At 42.1% G+C, this 17,967-nt stretch overlaps 1 non-coding gene across 1 annotated transcript; it reads right to left on the bottom strand.

Annotated features, from left to right (window-relative positions):
- Positions 1-15,967: 15,967 nt before the first annotated feature.
- On the bottom strand, positions 15,968-16,074 carry LOC130464652 (small nucleolar RNA R71). Its single transcript, XR_008925019.1, has one exon. It is a non-coding gene; the product is annotated as a small nucleolar RNA R71 (small nucleolar RNA).
- Positions 16,075-17,967: the final 1,893 nt, after the last annotated feature.

Raw genomic sequence — 17,967 nt, 5'->3', positions numbered from 1 at the left:
ATTTTTTATAGAAGATGGCGAGTCAATTGAGGCTTTGTACTTGTTCTTGTTCGTTTCGGAAGGAGCTAGGGAAGACACGCATCACATAGTATATATGTATACTAAATTATGCTAATTGATTACGTGACAATAAATTTGGATTCTGGCTTTATGGTTTTTCCGCATGAATTATATTGTTTATAACCTTACAAATGGGTCAGAATTACATTGATTTTATGCTTTACTTTGAGCATTGTGTTCTGCTTGTATTTGTTGGATTACATTGGTTGACTTGATTGTTGTATACAGTAATATACGTACTAATGTAATGCATGATCTTGTAGAAAGATATTGAACGATTCTATGGACAGCTTTGCACTTTCTCTTTTCTTCCCTTTAGAACTACGAATTTGAAGAGAAGGCTGGATTCCGTATTCCCATTGATAAAAGAAAATTTTCTAAAAGGGATATTTATAGTCCAGATTTTGCGAGAAGGTACCATTTAATTTTTTTTTTTGTGAAAACACACCTAAACATTAAAATTATTTGCGAAAGACAAAATAATAAATTTTCTGGCATTAACTCATCGTTTTCGGCGTTGACTCTCACGTGCCACGTACGTGTTCCCTCATTTTGTTATTTCCACCCCTTTCCCTCCAAAATTACACTGGCTTTAACCACCAAACAAAAATAAATCCCTCATTTCTTTCTCCCCCCTCTGTTCTTCTTCCTCCCCCAACCCCACAGTCGAAAAAATGCAATTCTCGCTGCAAATACGGAGTAGTATTGATGAGTCATATTTGTATAGGGTATTTTAGGCGCATTTAGGTTGCATTATTTGGCATTTATATAATTTTAGTTGCATTTAGGATCACATTTGCATAAGTTATCGTTGTCGTACTCTATTACGCCCCGTTTGTGTTTTGTTAATGTTTCAGGTGATTTTACGGTCATTTGGATGCTTTCGGAGTGTTATGAGTTGATTTGGATGATGAACGGTTAGAATGTTGACTCGAGGATCATTGCATATCTCTAGGGATAATTTTGAGTCAACAACGAAGCTAAACGCTATTTTTCTAAGCATAAAAACGGACAAGAATTCACTCTTTCGATGATATCTCAAGTTCTACATGTCCGAATGAGGCGATTTTTATTTCCCTAGAAAGTAGATTTCAAGAGCTTTCCAACGACAGGTCACACGTCCTTATAGGCATTGTAGAACAAGAGTTATGACATAAACAAGATGGCTCGACTATCCGATTCGCCCGAAGCCCAAAATGATGGCCCAATCTTCCCCTTGGGCGCGAAAACCAGCGACCCACCAGTGGGCCCGCTGGTTTCTCCGCCCAGCTACTTCCATGCGGGTTCGTTGCGTCGTTTCTCGTGATCGTTCGATTAAATGATTACTTATGTAATTATTATTATTTTCCTTTTTTGTTTAGAATTTAGGAAACACTAAAATACCTCAAGGGAATGAATGTATTCCCTTATGCTTTAATTTTATTTATTTTTACGTTTTTCAATTCCTAAGAACACTTTCACGTCAGTTTTAGTTTTCTATTCCTCTCTTTTTCCATTGTTGAACCCTAGCTTTTCAATTTTCAATTCATCAATCTAGAGGTAATTCAAGAATCGTTTTTGCTTTAATTTATTATTATTGTTTTCGTTCCTTAGTTTAATTTTTCCTTTGATTATGAAATGCATGTTTATTATTTCTATCATGTTTGTTAATTCAATTATGAGCGAGTAGTTTTATTCTAGGGCTAAGTAAGGGAAGCCATGTTTATACCATGATTGTTATGCATTAAAGTTTGTTAATTTATAGATTATTGCTTGAGTAATTCCAATTGATTTGTTTTAATTGTTGATTCATGTTATCGGCCAATTTCATGAATTGATTATCTAGCTAATAGGAATTAGAATCGAAAGATCGTATTTTTAGAGGCTTAGTGCAATTGACAATTCTGATTATGTTAGCGATCGTACTGCATATGTTGAATTGAAAGTGTTAAGACCCGACCGTAGGATAGCATGTACTTTAATTACTCGGCTTAGTTTATTCATTTCTGAATTGATTTGTGTTCTTGGATTGGTATAAGCATGGTGAACCGAACAGACGCCCTAGACCTTTAATTCATCGATAAATTCTCATTTACATTATTGCTTTAGTTTCTTTAGTAATTTATAAATCAAAATCAACTTTTATTTACTGAAATAGTTTATTTAATTGGGCAAAAACTAATAGAACTTGTCTCCCTGTGGGATCGACACGTATTTGCTAAGTATCTGCTAACAACAGACACCGTGCACTTGCGGTATCACTTTTTAATCTATCAAGTTTTTGGCGCCGTTGCCGGGGAGACGGCTAGATTATATTAGTTTTAGTTTGATTATTTGAACTGTTTCCATTGTCTCATTGGAACTCTCAGTTCTAATTGAGGCAAATCTCACTGCGTTTTCTTTCGTTGTTGTTTATGCCCAGGTCTGCCAGAACGGGTACCTTGGTTCCTCCCGATCCCGATCATGGAAAGACCCTTCATCAACTAAAAAAGTAACAGAAAAAGAAGAAGCAGTCAGGGTCCCAAGACTCACAGACTCCACCGAGTCACACGATGTCTAAATCCCTGAAGTCATATGGGGTTCCCTCCTCGAACAGTGTTCCTACTGGGCTTACAATGCCAACCATTGAGGCAATCAACTTTGAGATAAAGCCCGCTCTAATCTCCATGGTCTCACAAAATCAATATGGTGGCCATCAATATGAGGAACCCACTGTGAGGGGGTTGAAAAAGCACGAGGCTAATGCGTGACCTCGTCCCTCGTGGGCGTGACGTTGTCAGATCAAGTGTAATTGGATTTCCTGCGAGTTTACACACAATCGACTAGTAATATAGGAGTCGCCATTCAGTTTTTAACGACAATGAGAAAAACTGACAAAACCCGGTTATCGTGACATAAAGGGAGTGCAATTATGTTCGACCACGACGGCCATAGGTTCCCTTGTGATCCCTGGTGTGGGGATCGCTCAACGTACACCTCCAGGGCATAGATTGAGAGTTCGGGGGACTGTAGCTACCGAGAGGAGTGCTCATCGATAATACTCCAGAGGCAGGTTATCCTTACTAGCTCAGCATAAATAATTGAAGGGACATGCGTTAAACTATTAAACTATTTTGAATTGATTTTAGCAATATGCAACACATAATACTAAATCGATCGTGATTATCTTATTTAGATTGATTTAAGGTACCTAGCATGATAATTCAATTGTCCAAGGTATTATCTTATTAGGCGTGATAGATCAATCAAATTAATAGTTTGACAATTTTATAAAAGGGTGATGAAAACGATTAAATCATATGAGGGACACATTATAACGCACCCTTGAGAGGTGCGTTGTAGTTCTCAGAAAACTAACCACTTGGCTTTGCTATTTCTCCTTTTATTTAACGAATCTCGGGTTTCTAAGCAATGATCCAGTATTTAGGCTTAATTCATCAAGCTACAAGGGGCAGGATGCATTCTGTTCGACTTTTGGGTCGATTGCGACAGAACGTCGGATCAATTTCGCAGCGTGAGGCTTAGGCTTAAGGCTAGAGTCAATACTCAGGTTATGGGATTGTCTCTTTCACGTCGGTTTTTAGGCTGTATTTATAGGAAAAGGGTGTGTGGAAAGATAGATTTTAAGATACGAATCCAAAACGAATCCGGAGGTAAAACGGCCCCAGGCATTTTCTAGCATTATTTGTCTAGCATTATTCGTACGCACAATCATAATATAGTCACATAGTTCGCTACATATAACTACATTACAAACATGGATTTGAAAATTAAATATGTCACGTAGTTTATGACAGGCTTCTATGGGTAGCATTTGCGCCTGGCTTGGTACCGCTTCTATCGCAGATCCACCACATGCCCCGGTCAGGGTAGTGCTTTCAACAGACGAATTTCGTCCCAGAAGGCCAACCCGCAAGTGCAAGCCAAGGGGGCGTGCAGGCGAGAGGGACCTAGTGGGCGAGCGATTGGGTTTGGGACGGGTGTACTACTAGAGAAAGTGCCGAGTGGACAACAATCGAAGCGTATGCACCCCCCGGTTGGCGATGGGTATCCTTAGTCCCAACTTCCGAGGTGAAACACCAAGGGAGCCAAGATTCGTTATGCGGTTCTGTCCGTTCACATTAATATGCTGATTTTCTGGTCGTCCCAACTTGATGGGGAAATAAACGCGGGGTAGGATCGTTTCACCTTTCGGCTATTTTGATTACCTACAAGCACGAGTATTTCCTTCACTTTCCCCAGCGGAGTCGCCACTTTGAGGGGGTCGAAAAAGCACGAGGCTAATGCGTGACCTCGTCCCTCGTGGGTGTGACGCTTCTTTTTGTCAAATCAAGTGTAATTGGATTTCCTGTGAGTTTACACCCAATTGACTAGTAATATAGGAGTCGCCATTCAGTTTTTAACGACAATGAGAAAAACTGACAAAACCTGATTATCGTGACATAAAGGGAGTACAATTATGTTTGACCACGACGGCCGTAGGTTCCCTTGTGATCCCTGGTGGTGGGGATCGCTCAACGTACACCCGCAGGGTAGAGATTGAGGGTTCGGGGGACTGTAACTACCGAGAGGAGTACTCGCTCTTCGATAACTCCAGAGGCAGGATATCCTTACTAGCTCAGCATAAATAATTGAAGGGACATGCGTTAACTATTAAACTAATCTGAGTTGATTTTAACAATATGCAACATATAGTACTAGATCGAACGCGATTATCTGATTTAGATTGTTTTAAGGGACCTAGCATGATAATCCAATTTCCCAAAAATATCATATTTATTAAGCGTGATCGAACAATCAGATTTAGTTAGTTTAACAGTTCATAAAAGGGCGAGGAAAGCAATTAAACCATGGAAAAGGGACACATTACGACGCACCCTTGAGAGGTGCGTCACGGTTCTCAGAAAACTAACCACTTTGACTTTGCTATCTCTCCTTTTATTTAACGAATCTCAAATTATGGGACGGGATAAGTTCTGTTCGATTTATGGATTGATTGCGACAGAACGCGTGATTAGTTTTGCAGCGTGAGGCTTAGGCTTAGGGGTTTAGAGTCAATACTCAGAATAATAATTGTGTTTTGTGTTTTTTTCTTTTCACGTCGAACTTAAGGCCCTATTTATAGAAAAGAGTTCGTGGAAAGATAGAATTGTAGAACTCTAATCCACGAGGAATTAGGAAAAAACACGTACCAGGTATTTTCAGCGCCCAGGCCTGGGCGCCGAAGATTTCGGCGCCCAGAGCCAGGCGTTGAGAATAGGATCTGGGCTGTTTTTCTTAGTCAGATTCGGATTCCTAGAATCCGGAGTATTTGAGATTTAATTGAGTCTTTTAGTGCGTATTAACCTTGTGACGGGATGCGTCTGGGCCCGTTACGAACTCTAGGCTCGTTAGGATTTTAATTAATACGTGACTCTTACTTTCGAATCATATTAGGAATAGGATTCTCTCGCAATTTCTATCTCATTTAGGATTTATGTTGGAGTGCAACACCTAATTCCGACAGGTTTCTATCTTTTATGACTTGCCACTTTTAACAACTACCCATTACGATAGTTACTATTTTTAGCAGGTTTCCATAAATAGCAGGTTTCTATAAATAGCAGGTTTTGGGTGAAATGAAAAGGGGAATTGAGATTCGTTATTTTATAGGCGATGCGTTGTCAATTGGAGTTTTACGTTTTCATCATCGAACCTTTCCCTTTCGGGAATGGGGACAAAAGTAGGTGTCTACAGCCCGTTACGAACTCTAGGTTCGTTAGGAATTTAATTAATACGTAACTCTTATTTTTGAATTATACCAGGAATGCAAATTCTATCTCTTTTAGGATTTATGTTGGAGTGCAACACCTAATTCTGACAGGTTTCTATCTTTTATGACTTTGTCACTTTTAACAACTACCTTTTACGGCAGTTACTATCTTTAGCAGGTTTCTATAAATAGCAGGTTTGGCTGAAATGAAAGGGTGATTGAGATTTTTTATTTTATAGGAGATGCGTTGCCAAGTGGAGATTTATGTTCTCATCATCGACCCTTCCCTTTCGGGAATGGGGACAAAAGTAGGTGTCTACAGTTAGCCCCCACTTTGACTGAGTCTCGAGATGAGACGATGGTCAAAGTACTAGACGGAGTGCGTCATACAAGCCATGGTGTATGTGACTTGTTTTGCGAGGGTCTTACGAGCCCCCGAGTGATAATATTTGACTTAAGGGTTATCACTTGAAGTGTTAACACATTCCTCACGCGTCATTGGAATTTGTTAACTGATAATATAAAAACTCCCTCACTTTGTCATTGGAAGTGTCTAAAGATGTTTTTGAAATCAAAGCTATAAAGTGTAACTAGGCCTGGCCAAGCCCAATCACGAGGTAAAAATGTTTTAAAGATTCTCATTTTCAGGGTTTGCTAAACGAGAAAACCCCCTTGTTTTAATAGGACGTAAAACGAAGGAAAATCCAGCACATCGCTCTTTTTGGAAAAGCGGAAAACCAATCCTTTGATTTTTGGAAAAGGGAAACCATCCTTTGATTTTTGTAAAAGGGAAACCATCCTTTGATTTTTGGAAAAGGGAAACCAGGAAAAAGTTATCGCTGCAGCGACTAAGGACCTGCGCGGTTAGTGGCGTAAACCCCGCCCGCTGAAGGTGGGCGAGCCTGTCCGCTGAGGGTGGACGCCCCGTCCGATAGAAGTGGACGAATTTGTTTCGAAGTTTTGAAAATAAGGACCTACGCGGTTTGTGACGTAGACCCCGCCCGCTGAAGGTGGGCGAGCCTGTTTTTGTTTTGAAGATTTTATTTTCTTTTCATTTTCGAAAACTGAGGACCTGCGCGGTTAGTGACGCAGACCCCGCCCGCTGAAGGTGGGCGAGCCCTGTCCGCTAAGGGTGGACGCCCCGTCCGCTGGAGGTGAGCGAACCTGAATTCGTCTTTTGATTTGGGGACTCGCGTGGTACGTGCCGCGATCTTGCCTGATCGAGGTGGGCGAGTCCCTATTTCATTTGCTCTTGTGATTTCTTTTGAGAATTTCTTTTTATTCATTCTTGTAAGAGCAAATTCTTTCGAGGGATGCTCGGATTTAGTTGCAACCTGAATGTGGGTTGGCAACGTGTCTAAACGGACCATCGTTTCGTGGTCGTCTTCCTTTCGTGGTTTTGAACGAGTCTTTACGGATCATAGGATGTATGTCACCGTTTAGAACTGGCCTAGTTATGCCATTACTTGGGTCCTTGTGAAATGACCGGTGGGACCATATGTGAATGTTAATAGAGACCTTTTGTTTTGAGGTCGGGTTCATTTTTTTGAATTTGTCCAAGCACGGGACGTAGCTTGGAAACGTTGCTTCAACTTGCATCCCCTTGCATATTTTCTTTCTTTCGAGCCCCCAAGCATTTGTACTTGGTGGTCGTTCTTTGCCAAGAGAAGTGCGTATTTTATAACGTCCTTAATCGTGTTTGGGATCGTGCTCGTATGTGCGAGCGATCTTTGTAGTGGTATGCTACTTCGATGAAGACGTGGAGTGCGACTTCATTTTCCGGGCGACAAAGTTTTGCTTCATTTTTCAATAATTAATACATCGAGCTTACTTCGCCCGGATTGACCTTTTTGACAAATAAACGCTTTTTAATTTGAGTAACCAACGACTTGAGTTTTTGATTTTTTTTTTTGGTTTCGAAGAATGACCTTGATTATTATTTTTTCTATATTGCTTTGAAAAATGTATACATATTTTTTCCTTGAGACGAGTCTAAGTTTCGACAAGCTTTAAGATATGTTTTCACTATTCGGGCTCTAAAGGTGCTTTGGGCTTGATCTTGATTACAACAGGGCCTCGTGTCTACTAACACGGTTTTAAGTCCTTTACTGCTCCGCATTTCGAAGGATCCGGGCCTTGGGCTACATTTCCGGCGCCCCTGGCCAGGCGTTAAACATTTCGGCGCCCAGCCTTTGGCGCTGGAAATTCTATTTTGGCAGTTCCCAGATTTCTTAACGCGTTTCCGAATGGGATCAGGATGTCACTTGATGCTTTCTTGTATATATAGGGGTCAAGTACGTCTTTCTTTTTCACCACTCTCAATCTTCCTCTCTTTTGCGATTGCTTAGCTTTTATTCTTCCCTGATCTTGCCATGTCGATTCCTCCTTTCTCCCTCCAACGAGTTGTTAGGCGCTGGCTAAGAGCCATAAATCCCACTGTAAAGGCTTTGTTGAAAGGATACCACTTAGAGGCATTCTTAGGCTTACAACAAATTAATATTGATTATAATTTTCTGTATGCGGCCCTAGACTTTTTGGATTCTGATCACCATGTTTTTGTCTTTCGGGGCAATGAAGTATGCCCTTTGCCAGATAAATTTGCCGCGATCCTTGGATATCCTACTAATGCTACTCCTGCTACCCCTAGCACTATTGAAGAGGGTAAAACAACCATAAGGGATTTCCTAGGATTAGATGCTAACATGCTCGCTGAGATCATTGTGCGTGATAAGGTTAATTTGGCAAAGCTTGTAAAACATCACTTTAGACCTAGTAAAAATATGACCGAGCAGAAATTGAATATTCGAGCACTTGTATTCTGCCTGTTGAACCACTATTTACTGTCGAATAACAATGGCGAGTTCGGTGACATAAGGTTGATCCCCTTGATCAGCCAGATGAAGAGTTGCTATTCCATTATGTCGTTGGTTGTTGCCGAGACCTTACTGAGTGCGGATGAGTTAAAAAAAGATGCCAAGTCTGAAATTTTCAAGGGGAGCCCCCCATTGTTGCAGGTAATCGATCGTTTATTCGCGCAAAGTAATACACATACTTTTTTTTCTTTTTCTTTTCTTTTTTCGTTTGCCTCAACAGCCTCCTGCCTGGAGCTGATTTTCAGCGCCCAGAGCTGGGCGTCGGAATTTCTGGCGCCTGGTCCTGGGCGTTGAAAGTGCGTCCCAAGCAGGACTATTTTTTATTATTATTTTTCTTACCGTACTCGTTTTTTGCAGATTTGGCTCATGGAACGACTTAGGCTTTTAGAAGCTTCTGCCGATCCTAAACATTATCGCCCTATAGCCTTGGGTAACCGAAAGTATTTGCACCAAGGCCAGGACGAGGCCGAGTGGGCCTCCTATTTTACTCATGGCATATGCTCTATTAAGTGGGTGGTACCGTGGTGGGGTTTGACTAATATGACGGGGGGTTCCGAGGCATTAGTTTATGTTTCTTTGTTGGGGCTATCTCGGCCCGTTTACATCTTTCCTTACCGAGTCATGCGACAGTACGGCTTAAGGCAGACTATCCCGTTTTCCGATACGCTACCACCTAAAGTAGCGGTCTTTTCCGAAGCACGGGTTCAAGCGTGGGCTAAGTATTATGGTGGCCTCCCGTGTTGGACCGTGGCTAGAGATGGCTTTGTGGGTCTTTCCGAAAACTACAAGTTGTGGATTAGCTCCGATGATAAGGATGTGAGAACTAAGGCTCGAAATGAAGAGCCGGCTGAGATTTTGATACCTCGAGGTAGAGCTAAGTATGAGAGCCGTGATGCTGCTAATCCTCGCGACCATGGTATTAAGACTGTAAAAGCTCGTCCTGGTCAAAAGCGAAAGGAAGTTCCTCCCCGTTCCAGGTCTAGGCCTAAAAAGGTGCCTAATACGAAGGGGCCTGCCGTTCACAAAAGAAATGCAAGCTCTCGCGGAGATCGTCGCCGGAATAATGTATGGGTTAGGAAAGTTCAGCCCCTAGTAGAACCAGTGGCTAATCCAATTGATGTTGATAATCCTTCCCCTACCATTGTTTGTGCCCTTGAGGCCGAGCGGGCTATAGCTGTTCAAACTGAAAATGTTTCCGAGGCCTTGGCATCCTTGGAAGTTAGTGTCAAGGAGCCTGTTCTTATGGAGATTGATATAGGGGCAGCGCAGAAGCCTGTGGAGGTGGACCCGGCGAACATTGCCCTCTACAAAACTTTATTTGATGATCCGGAAGAACTCGAGTAGTGTAGTTCTTGTTAGGGTGTAGGTGCCCTTTATTTATTTCAGTTGTGTTTGTTTTTCATTCCTTAGCACTTTTTGTTTTCCTTCTTATTTATTTTTAGATATTAATAAAGGCGTAATTTCATTTTTCTTGTTTTCCTTTTGCTTTTTTTTTTATTTGCTCATTTCCAACACTTATGCACATTATTTTTGATTTGATTAGACCGAATCCATAAATGGGATTGCCTACGTATCCTTGTTAAATAACTTTAACTTAGAATCAGGTCGCGCGTTGTTCTAGCTAGAATAAATTCTAGGATGCCGAATTTGATAAGTACGTTCTGAGATGGAAACATATTATTCGAAACGATAGAATAAGTGAAGTTTATTATTATTTTAATCTGCTGCTTTGCCGTAAGCCAAAAATTTGTTTTTTTTTTTTGAGTACACGTATTTGCACAAAAATCTTTTCATGTGCTTTTTGGTACGTATATCTGAATACGTGCTGTACCCCCCCAAGTGTTCGTTATTTTTCCGTGTATGTGCGGATAAAATGACGAGCACTTCTGGGCAAAGTTTGGCAAGCAGAGAGATTCAGCGTCCAGGCTGGGGCGTTAAAGATTTCGGCGCCTAGCTCTGGGCGTTGAAAATGATTCCTGGGGAGATTTCTTGGCGCGTTGCTTCACATGTTCTTGCGTTTATTTCTTTTTCTTTGTTTCATTTTACTTTTTATTCGTCATAAATCAATTTTGACGCTATTTCGGAAGCTTTTTGGGCTGTTAGCGTTAGACGTATTTTCGTCTGGATTAATTTTTTCTATTCGCGACTCGAAACGGCTTTGAAAATGGAGTTAGGGTGCGGAAGATATGAAGATCTTTGCGTAGGCGTTTTGGGTGGGTTGAGATGCGTCTTGTTAATGATGGGGATGGTGGGTTCATGTTTTATAATTTTTTTTTTTTGAGCAACATTTGCATTGTTTGGATTTGATTTCATTTGGTTTCTTTCGGTTGCACGGGTTTGACCTTTATGTCTTGGAAATATGTAGGGGATGGTGTGGTTTATTTTGTGGATTTTCGGGAATTGGTTTCGATGTCACGATTCAAGACCGAGTGGGCCTTGCTATTGGGCCTAAAGTGGGCCGCTTCCTTACATTTTTTTTATTATGTTTGCAAGTATGATTAGTGCTTATTTAGTGTTAGAATAATATTTTAGGAGAAATTTTACGCCTTTATTAATTTGGAAAGTAAGGAAAACACACTGAAATAAATTAATCAATATTCTAAGGGTTCTTAGGACCATATCTAGAGCTTTATTCTTTTTGTCATGTAAAGAACTACTAGGCATTTTGCTAAAGTGCTCTCTACGGCTCAAGCCTTGGGTTTAGTCTCGTAGAACCTTGGTCTTTCGCCTGTACTCATCTTGAACTGTATTCCCTTTGCTTTGACCCACTGATATGTCTTCACCCATCCGTTCTCGGCCACTTCTAGTGTTGATGTAGGAGCGATTAACCGAGTTGGATCGAAACCTTCATCTTGTAGAGCTAGGGTAGTCATCACAGTCTCGTCCTCCATAGGCCTCGATTCGTTAAACAATGTCCATAGAGCTTGGTTGTCCAATATTTCAGCTGTTTCAGTCTTGGTGAGGTGGGGTGCCTCATCCAAAGTATGACAGTCATGGAAAATTTCAAATCCGGGTTTTAGCAGGCCGTCCTAAACGAAGGGTTCAGGGAGTCGCAGCATGGGTGTTCTTCTCCTTTCCGGACAAACATACCGTTAAGGGTTCTTTGATATGGGGGAAGAAGGGTGGCTTATTTTGTCTTGGCTGGCTTAAGGCGTAGCCTAGACAAGTGGTCAGCAATATCTTCCTGCGTTGGCTCATAGCTTAGGCCAAAGGGAGTAGATTTGTTGGGTAGGGGATGGAACACGTAGTTCTTCTTCCTTATGCCCAATGGAGTTCCCGGGAAATAGCCTTGAGCTAGAAATATTTTAGGGATGACCCGGGATGCACGCAGATCTAGAAATGCAAAATTATAATCCTCAATGACTTGGATGGCTTCATCCACTTGAAAACCGTAAAGGTCTTCTGCAGTTTCGGCCGTTCCAACCATAGTACAACTGACGTCGATAGGAGGGCGCGTATTTCCTGAATTTCCCCGTTATGGTTAAGTTTAACCAGTTAGTGCAAGGTAGAAGCCACACCTCCCAAGTCATGGAGCCAAGGGAATCCTAAGAGGAGGTTGAAAGTGGGCTTGATGTCAATTATTTGAAACTCCGTCGTACGTACCACGGGCCCGGTTTGTATTGTGAGGTTAATTTTTCCCAACACAGGCCTTCGAGAGTTATCATAAGCTCGTACCCCTTGCGTGGAGGTTTGGAAGTCATCGCTTCCTAGCCCCAAGCAATGGGCGGTTCGCAATGGGCAAACATTTACCGCTGAACCGTTATCTACGAGTGCTAGGGGGATGTTTTGTCCTTTGCATCCAACCACTAGATAGAGGGCCTTGTTGTGTGCGCCTCCTTCTTTAGGTAAGTCTTTGTCAGTAAAAACTATTGCTTTTTCCTCAACATTTCTTGTGACGTGGTTAACCAACGAGTCAGCTGTGATATCCGTAGGGACTGAGATGAGGTCAAGTGAGCGAATAAGTTTTTCACGATGTTCCTTTGAAGTGCACATGAGATCCCAGATGGTAATCTCGGCCTTAGTTCTTTTTAGTTGCTTCAAGAGAGGATTTTCGATGACTTCTGCGACGGTGGTGTGCTGTACGTTTTCAGGAGTCTGTCTGACTGGGATGTCGTCCCCGTGAGGTGGGCGAATATCCTGTTGGTATACCCTTCCGGACCGAGTGAGATTGTCAACTTCGGACTCTTGAGGGGTGGTGTCAATGGGAGCATGCCCGGGCCAAGTTTCAGTAAAGAGGTCCTGGCCCGATACTTGAGACAGGTAGACATCTTCCGCATCATCATCCCACACACCGCACACTTCTCTCTCGATTTGATCCATGGGGACCATGGTGAGTGGTGCACCTTGAGGCGTAATATACACCGTAGGGTCAAAGTTTTTATTTTCTGGTTGATCGACGCCAAGTGGCAGAACCAGCCCTATGCATAAGACAAGCTAAAGTTTAGGCCCAAAGTTAAGCATTACTTAGTCTAGACTTCTGACTCTTTCTATTGGTTTTCTATTCTCGCTTTTGTTGGTACACTTTTGGCTCTTCTTTTGGCCATTCTTTGGATTTTCGAAACATTTGCCCGTATGACATTCAAAGTTATTTTAATTAGCATGCTCGGTTTTGGTGCCGAACATTGTCGCCATAGGAGGCCTAATGACGACACAAGGAGTTGTTTATTTTATAAGTCGTTCTTAGAACCGAGTGCCTTTTTTCATACGTCCTCGTAGCAAATTTGTTACGAATTTTTTTCATTGCTACGTATACTTTATGCGCGGGTACCGAGGCTGTTGTGCCTGACCAAAAGGCCAGGCAACAACTTCAGCGCCCAGCTCTGGGCGTTGAAAATGATTGGCGCCCAGCCAGGGGCGCTGAAAATGCGTCCCTGACTAGTACTCGTATTCTGTTCACGTATCCTTTTTTCGTATATACGACTTAATTTTGCGTGCTCGCCTAATAACGTCCTTTACGCGTTGTGCAGCGTTGTGGGATCCGTTACAGGCTGTCCTGGGCGTCGCTTATTTTTGTGGCGATCGCCCGGGGCTACGGAACACGTATTTTGGTATAACTCTTTGGCCAATTGGTGTTTATGAATGTTTGGGCAATTTTTAGGGTCGTTGGTTTTCTAGTATTATTTGTCACACACAATCACATAATTCTCTACACATAACTAACATTACAACATGAAGCACAATAATATGTCACGTAGTTTATGATAGGCTTCTATGGGTAATATTTGTGCCAGCTTGGTACCTTTTCTATCGTCGATCCAACACATGCCCCAGTCGGGGTAGTGCATTCACGAGCGAATTTCGTCCCAAGAGGCCAATCACGATGTAAGCCAAGGGGGCATGCACCAATGAGAGGGACCTAGTGGGCGAGCGATTGGGTTTGGGATATGTGTACTACTAGCGAAAGTGCCGAGTGGACAACATTCGAAGCGTATGCACCCCCCGGGTGGTGATGGGTATCCTTATTCCCAACTCCCGAGATGAAACATGCCAAGGGAGCCAAGATTCGTTATGCGGTTCTGTCCGTTCACATTAATATGCTGATTTTTAGGTCGTCCCAACTTGATAGGGAAATAAATGCGGGGTAGGGTCGTTTCACCCTTCGGCTATTTTGATTACCTACGAGCACGAGTATTTCATTAACATCCCCAGCGGAGTCGCCACTGTGAGGGGGTCGAAAAAGCACGAGGCTAATGCGTGACCTCGTCCCTCGTGGGCGTGACGTTGTCAGATCAAGTGTAATTGGATTTCCTGTGAGTTTACACCCAATCGACTAGTAATATAGGAGTCTCCATTCAGTTTTTAACGACAATGAGAAAAACTGACAAAACCCGGTTATCGTGACATAAAGGGAGTGCAATTATGTTCGACCACGACGGCCATAGGTTCCCTTGTGATCCCTGGTGTGGGGATCGCTCAACTTACACCCCCAGGGCAGAGATTGAGAGTTTGGGGGACTGTAGCTACCGAGAGGAGTGCTCATCGATAATACTCCAGAGGCAGGTTATCCTTACTAGCTCAGCATAAATAATTGAAGGGACATGCGTTAAACTATTAAACTTTTCTGAATTGATTTTAGCAATATGCAACACATAATACTAAATCGATCGTGATTATCTTATTTAGATTGATTTAAGGTACCTAGCATGATAATTCAATTGTCCAAGGTATTATCTTATTAGGCGTGATAGATCAATAAAATTAATAGTTTGACAATTTTATAAAAGGGTGATGAAAACGATTAAATCATATGAGGGACACATTACAACGCACCCTTGAGAGGTGCGTTGTGGTTCTCAGAAAACTAACCACTTGGCTTTGCTATTTCTCCTTTTATTTAACGAATCTCGGGTTTCTAAGCAATGTTCCAGTATTTAGGCTTAATTCATCAAGCTACAAGGGGCAGGATGCGTTCTGTTCGACTTTTGGGTCGATTGCGACAGAACGCCGGATCAATTTCGCAGCGTGAGGCTTAGGCTTAAGGCTAGAGTCAATACTCAGGTTATGGAATTGTCTCTTTCACATCGGTTTTTAGGCTGTATTTATAGGAAAAGGGTGTGTGGAAATATAGATTTTAAGATACGAATCCAAAAAGAATCCGGAGGTAAAACGGCCCCAGGCATTTTCAGCGCCCAGATCCAGGCGTTGGAAATGGGATCTGGGCCGACTTCTTTGTCAGGTTTAGACTCTTAGAACACGGAGCTTTTGAGATTTATCCGAGTCTTTTAGTGCGTATTATCTTATGTCGGAATGCGTCTGGGCCCGTTACGAACTCTAGGTTCGTTAGGAATTTAATTAATACGTAACTCTTATTTTCGAATTATACCAGGAATGCATGCAAATTCTATCTCTTTTAGGATTTATGTTGGAGTGCAACATCTAATTCTGACAGGTTTCTATCTTTTATGACTTTGCCACTTTTAACAACTACCTTTTACGGCAGTTACTATCTTTAGCAGGTTTCTATAAATAGCAGCTTTGGCTGAAATGAAAGGGTGATTGAGATTCGTTATTTTATAGGAGATGCGTTGCCAAGTGGAGATTTATGTTCTCATCATCGAACCTTCCCTTTCGGGAATGGGGACAAAAGTAGGTGTCTACACCCACCAACCATTTGCAGAGGTTCAACCAACTGTGTGGCACTATCAAGCATCAAGGGGTCACTCAAGACCAATTGAAAGTTATGTTGTTTGGTTTTAGCCTTCGTGATAAGGCTCAGACATGGTTGAATGATGTGAAGGAGACAGAGTGGAGTGCTATTTCACAGGCCTTTCTAGAAGAATTCTTTCCACCCACCAAGACTGTCGAAGTAAGGCATAAGCTGACTACATTTACTCAAGAACCTGGTGAATCACTTCGAGAAGCCTGGGAAAGATTCAAGGACTTGCAACGGTCGTGTCCGCATCACAATATTGAAAAATGGTTCTTGGTTCATATTTTCTACCATGGTTTGCAAGATGAAACAAAGAACACGGTTGATTCTGCTGCTGGGGTTTCTTGACAAAGAAGTGGATGCAGGTTATGATTTTCTTGCCAATTTAGCTGCCAACCATTACAGCACCACCAGATCCACATCTAAGAAGGGAAAATTGGATGTCGATGCTTATGCTCTATTGTCCTCACAAGTGGCAGCCTTGAACCTGAAGATCGATTCTTTGAAGGCTCCTCAGTCTGGTACTCCCCCAATGAGTATCAATGCTATGTCTAGTGTAGCTCCAGTGACAACTTCTTACTGCGAAGTATGTGGCATCCAAGGTCACTTTGGTCATGAGTGCTCTTATAGTTCGCAGGATACTACGCAAATGGAGCAAGTGAATGCTTTTCAACAGAGACAACCCAATGACCCATATTCCAATTCATTTAATCCGAGTTGGAGGAATCATCCAAATTTCTCATATCGGGGCAACAATGTTCAGAATCCTCAACCCCAGCAACAATGGTCGTAACCACAGTTCCATCCACCTCAACCACATGTTGCTAGGCCTCCATTTCCACAAGGAGCCTCACAAAATGCTCCCTCTGGGTTTAATAGGCCCCCGCATCAAGGATATCAACAACCCCCTCAGAGCAGTGCTACTCCAGAACCTAACATGGGTGATCTGTATAAGCTCATTGCAAATATGCAGAAGACCACAGAGATAGCTCAAAAGAACCATGATGAGAGCATCAAAGAGTTGAAGAATCAGAATAGAATGTTGGAGAATCAAGTTGCTCAACTTGTTGACACTCTATCTTAAAGGCAACCGGGTACACTACCAAGGCAACCTACTCTGCCCCAGAATAGAGAAAGTGCCAATGCTATCACTCTTAGAAGTGGCACTAAATATGATGGACCCCCGATGCCCATTGATGATCCAACTCTTGCTGAGGAGAACACAGATGGACCAGAGAAAGCAATTGATGTAGAGCCTCAAGTCCCGGATGTTGATAATGTTGATGATGTTGGCGCAAATAAGGGGAAAGAGAAGATTTCTGATTCTCTCCCTATTGTGCCTAAGTTGCCTTTCCCTCACCGGATGCAGAAAACTAAGGTCGATCAACAACTTGGTAAGTTCTTGTCAATGGTCAAGAATCTTGAGGTAACGGTTCCTTTTACTGATTTAATATCTCAAGTTCATGTTTATGCAAAATTTTTGAAAGAGATGATCACTAAGAAAAGGGATTATGGTGGTGTGGAGAGGGTCGCTCTAACTGAAGAGTGTAGTGCCATATTGCAAAATAAGTCTCCACCCAAACTTAAGGATCCAGGTAGTTTTTCCATCCCCTGTCATGTAGGTGCATTGTTCATTGATAAAGCATTATGTGATTTAGGAGCAAGTGTGTCTGTCATGCCCCTTTCTGTCTGTAATAGGTTGAATATGGGAAAACTAAATTGCACACAAATCACTTTGCAAATGGCAGATCGTTCTATAAAATATCCTTTAGGTATTTTGGAGGATGTTCCTGTCCGGGTGGGGAAATTCTACATTCCTGTTGATTTTGTGGTGCTAGATATGGAGGAGGATAGTCAAATCCCCATAATTTTAGGCCATTTTTATGTACTGCAGGTGCTGTTATTGATGTCTAGTCTGGGTCTCTTACTTTGAGTGTTGGTGATGATACTGTTACTTTTAATCTAACCAATGCTATGAAGTCTCCTATGCTTGAGAATACTTGTTGCAGGATTGATATTGTAGAAGAGATTTCTCTAGACAACATCCCTAGAATGTTGTATGATGATCTATTGCTGGCGACTCTCACCTTGGAGGCCCAGAAAGGAGAAGGAGATTGTGAGATTGATTCCTTGATCTCGGATTTAGATGGAAG

Source organism: Spinacia oleracea, chromosome 6 (genome assembly GCF_020520425.1).
Source record: "Spinacia oleracea cultivar Varoflay chromosome 6, BTI_SOV_V1, whole genome shotgun sequence".
NCBI lineage: Eukaryota > Viridiplantae > Streptophyta > Magnoliopsida > Caryophyllales > Amaranthaceae > Spinacia > Spinacia oleracea.
This window is presented reverse-complemented; position numbering and strand designations above follow the sequence as displayed.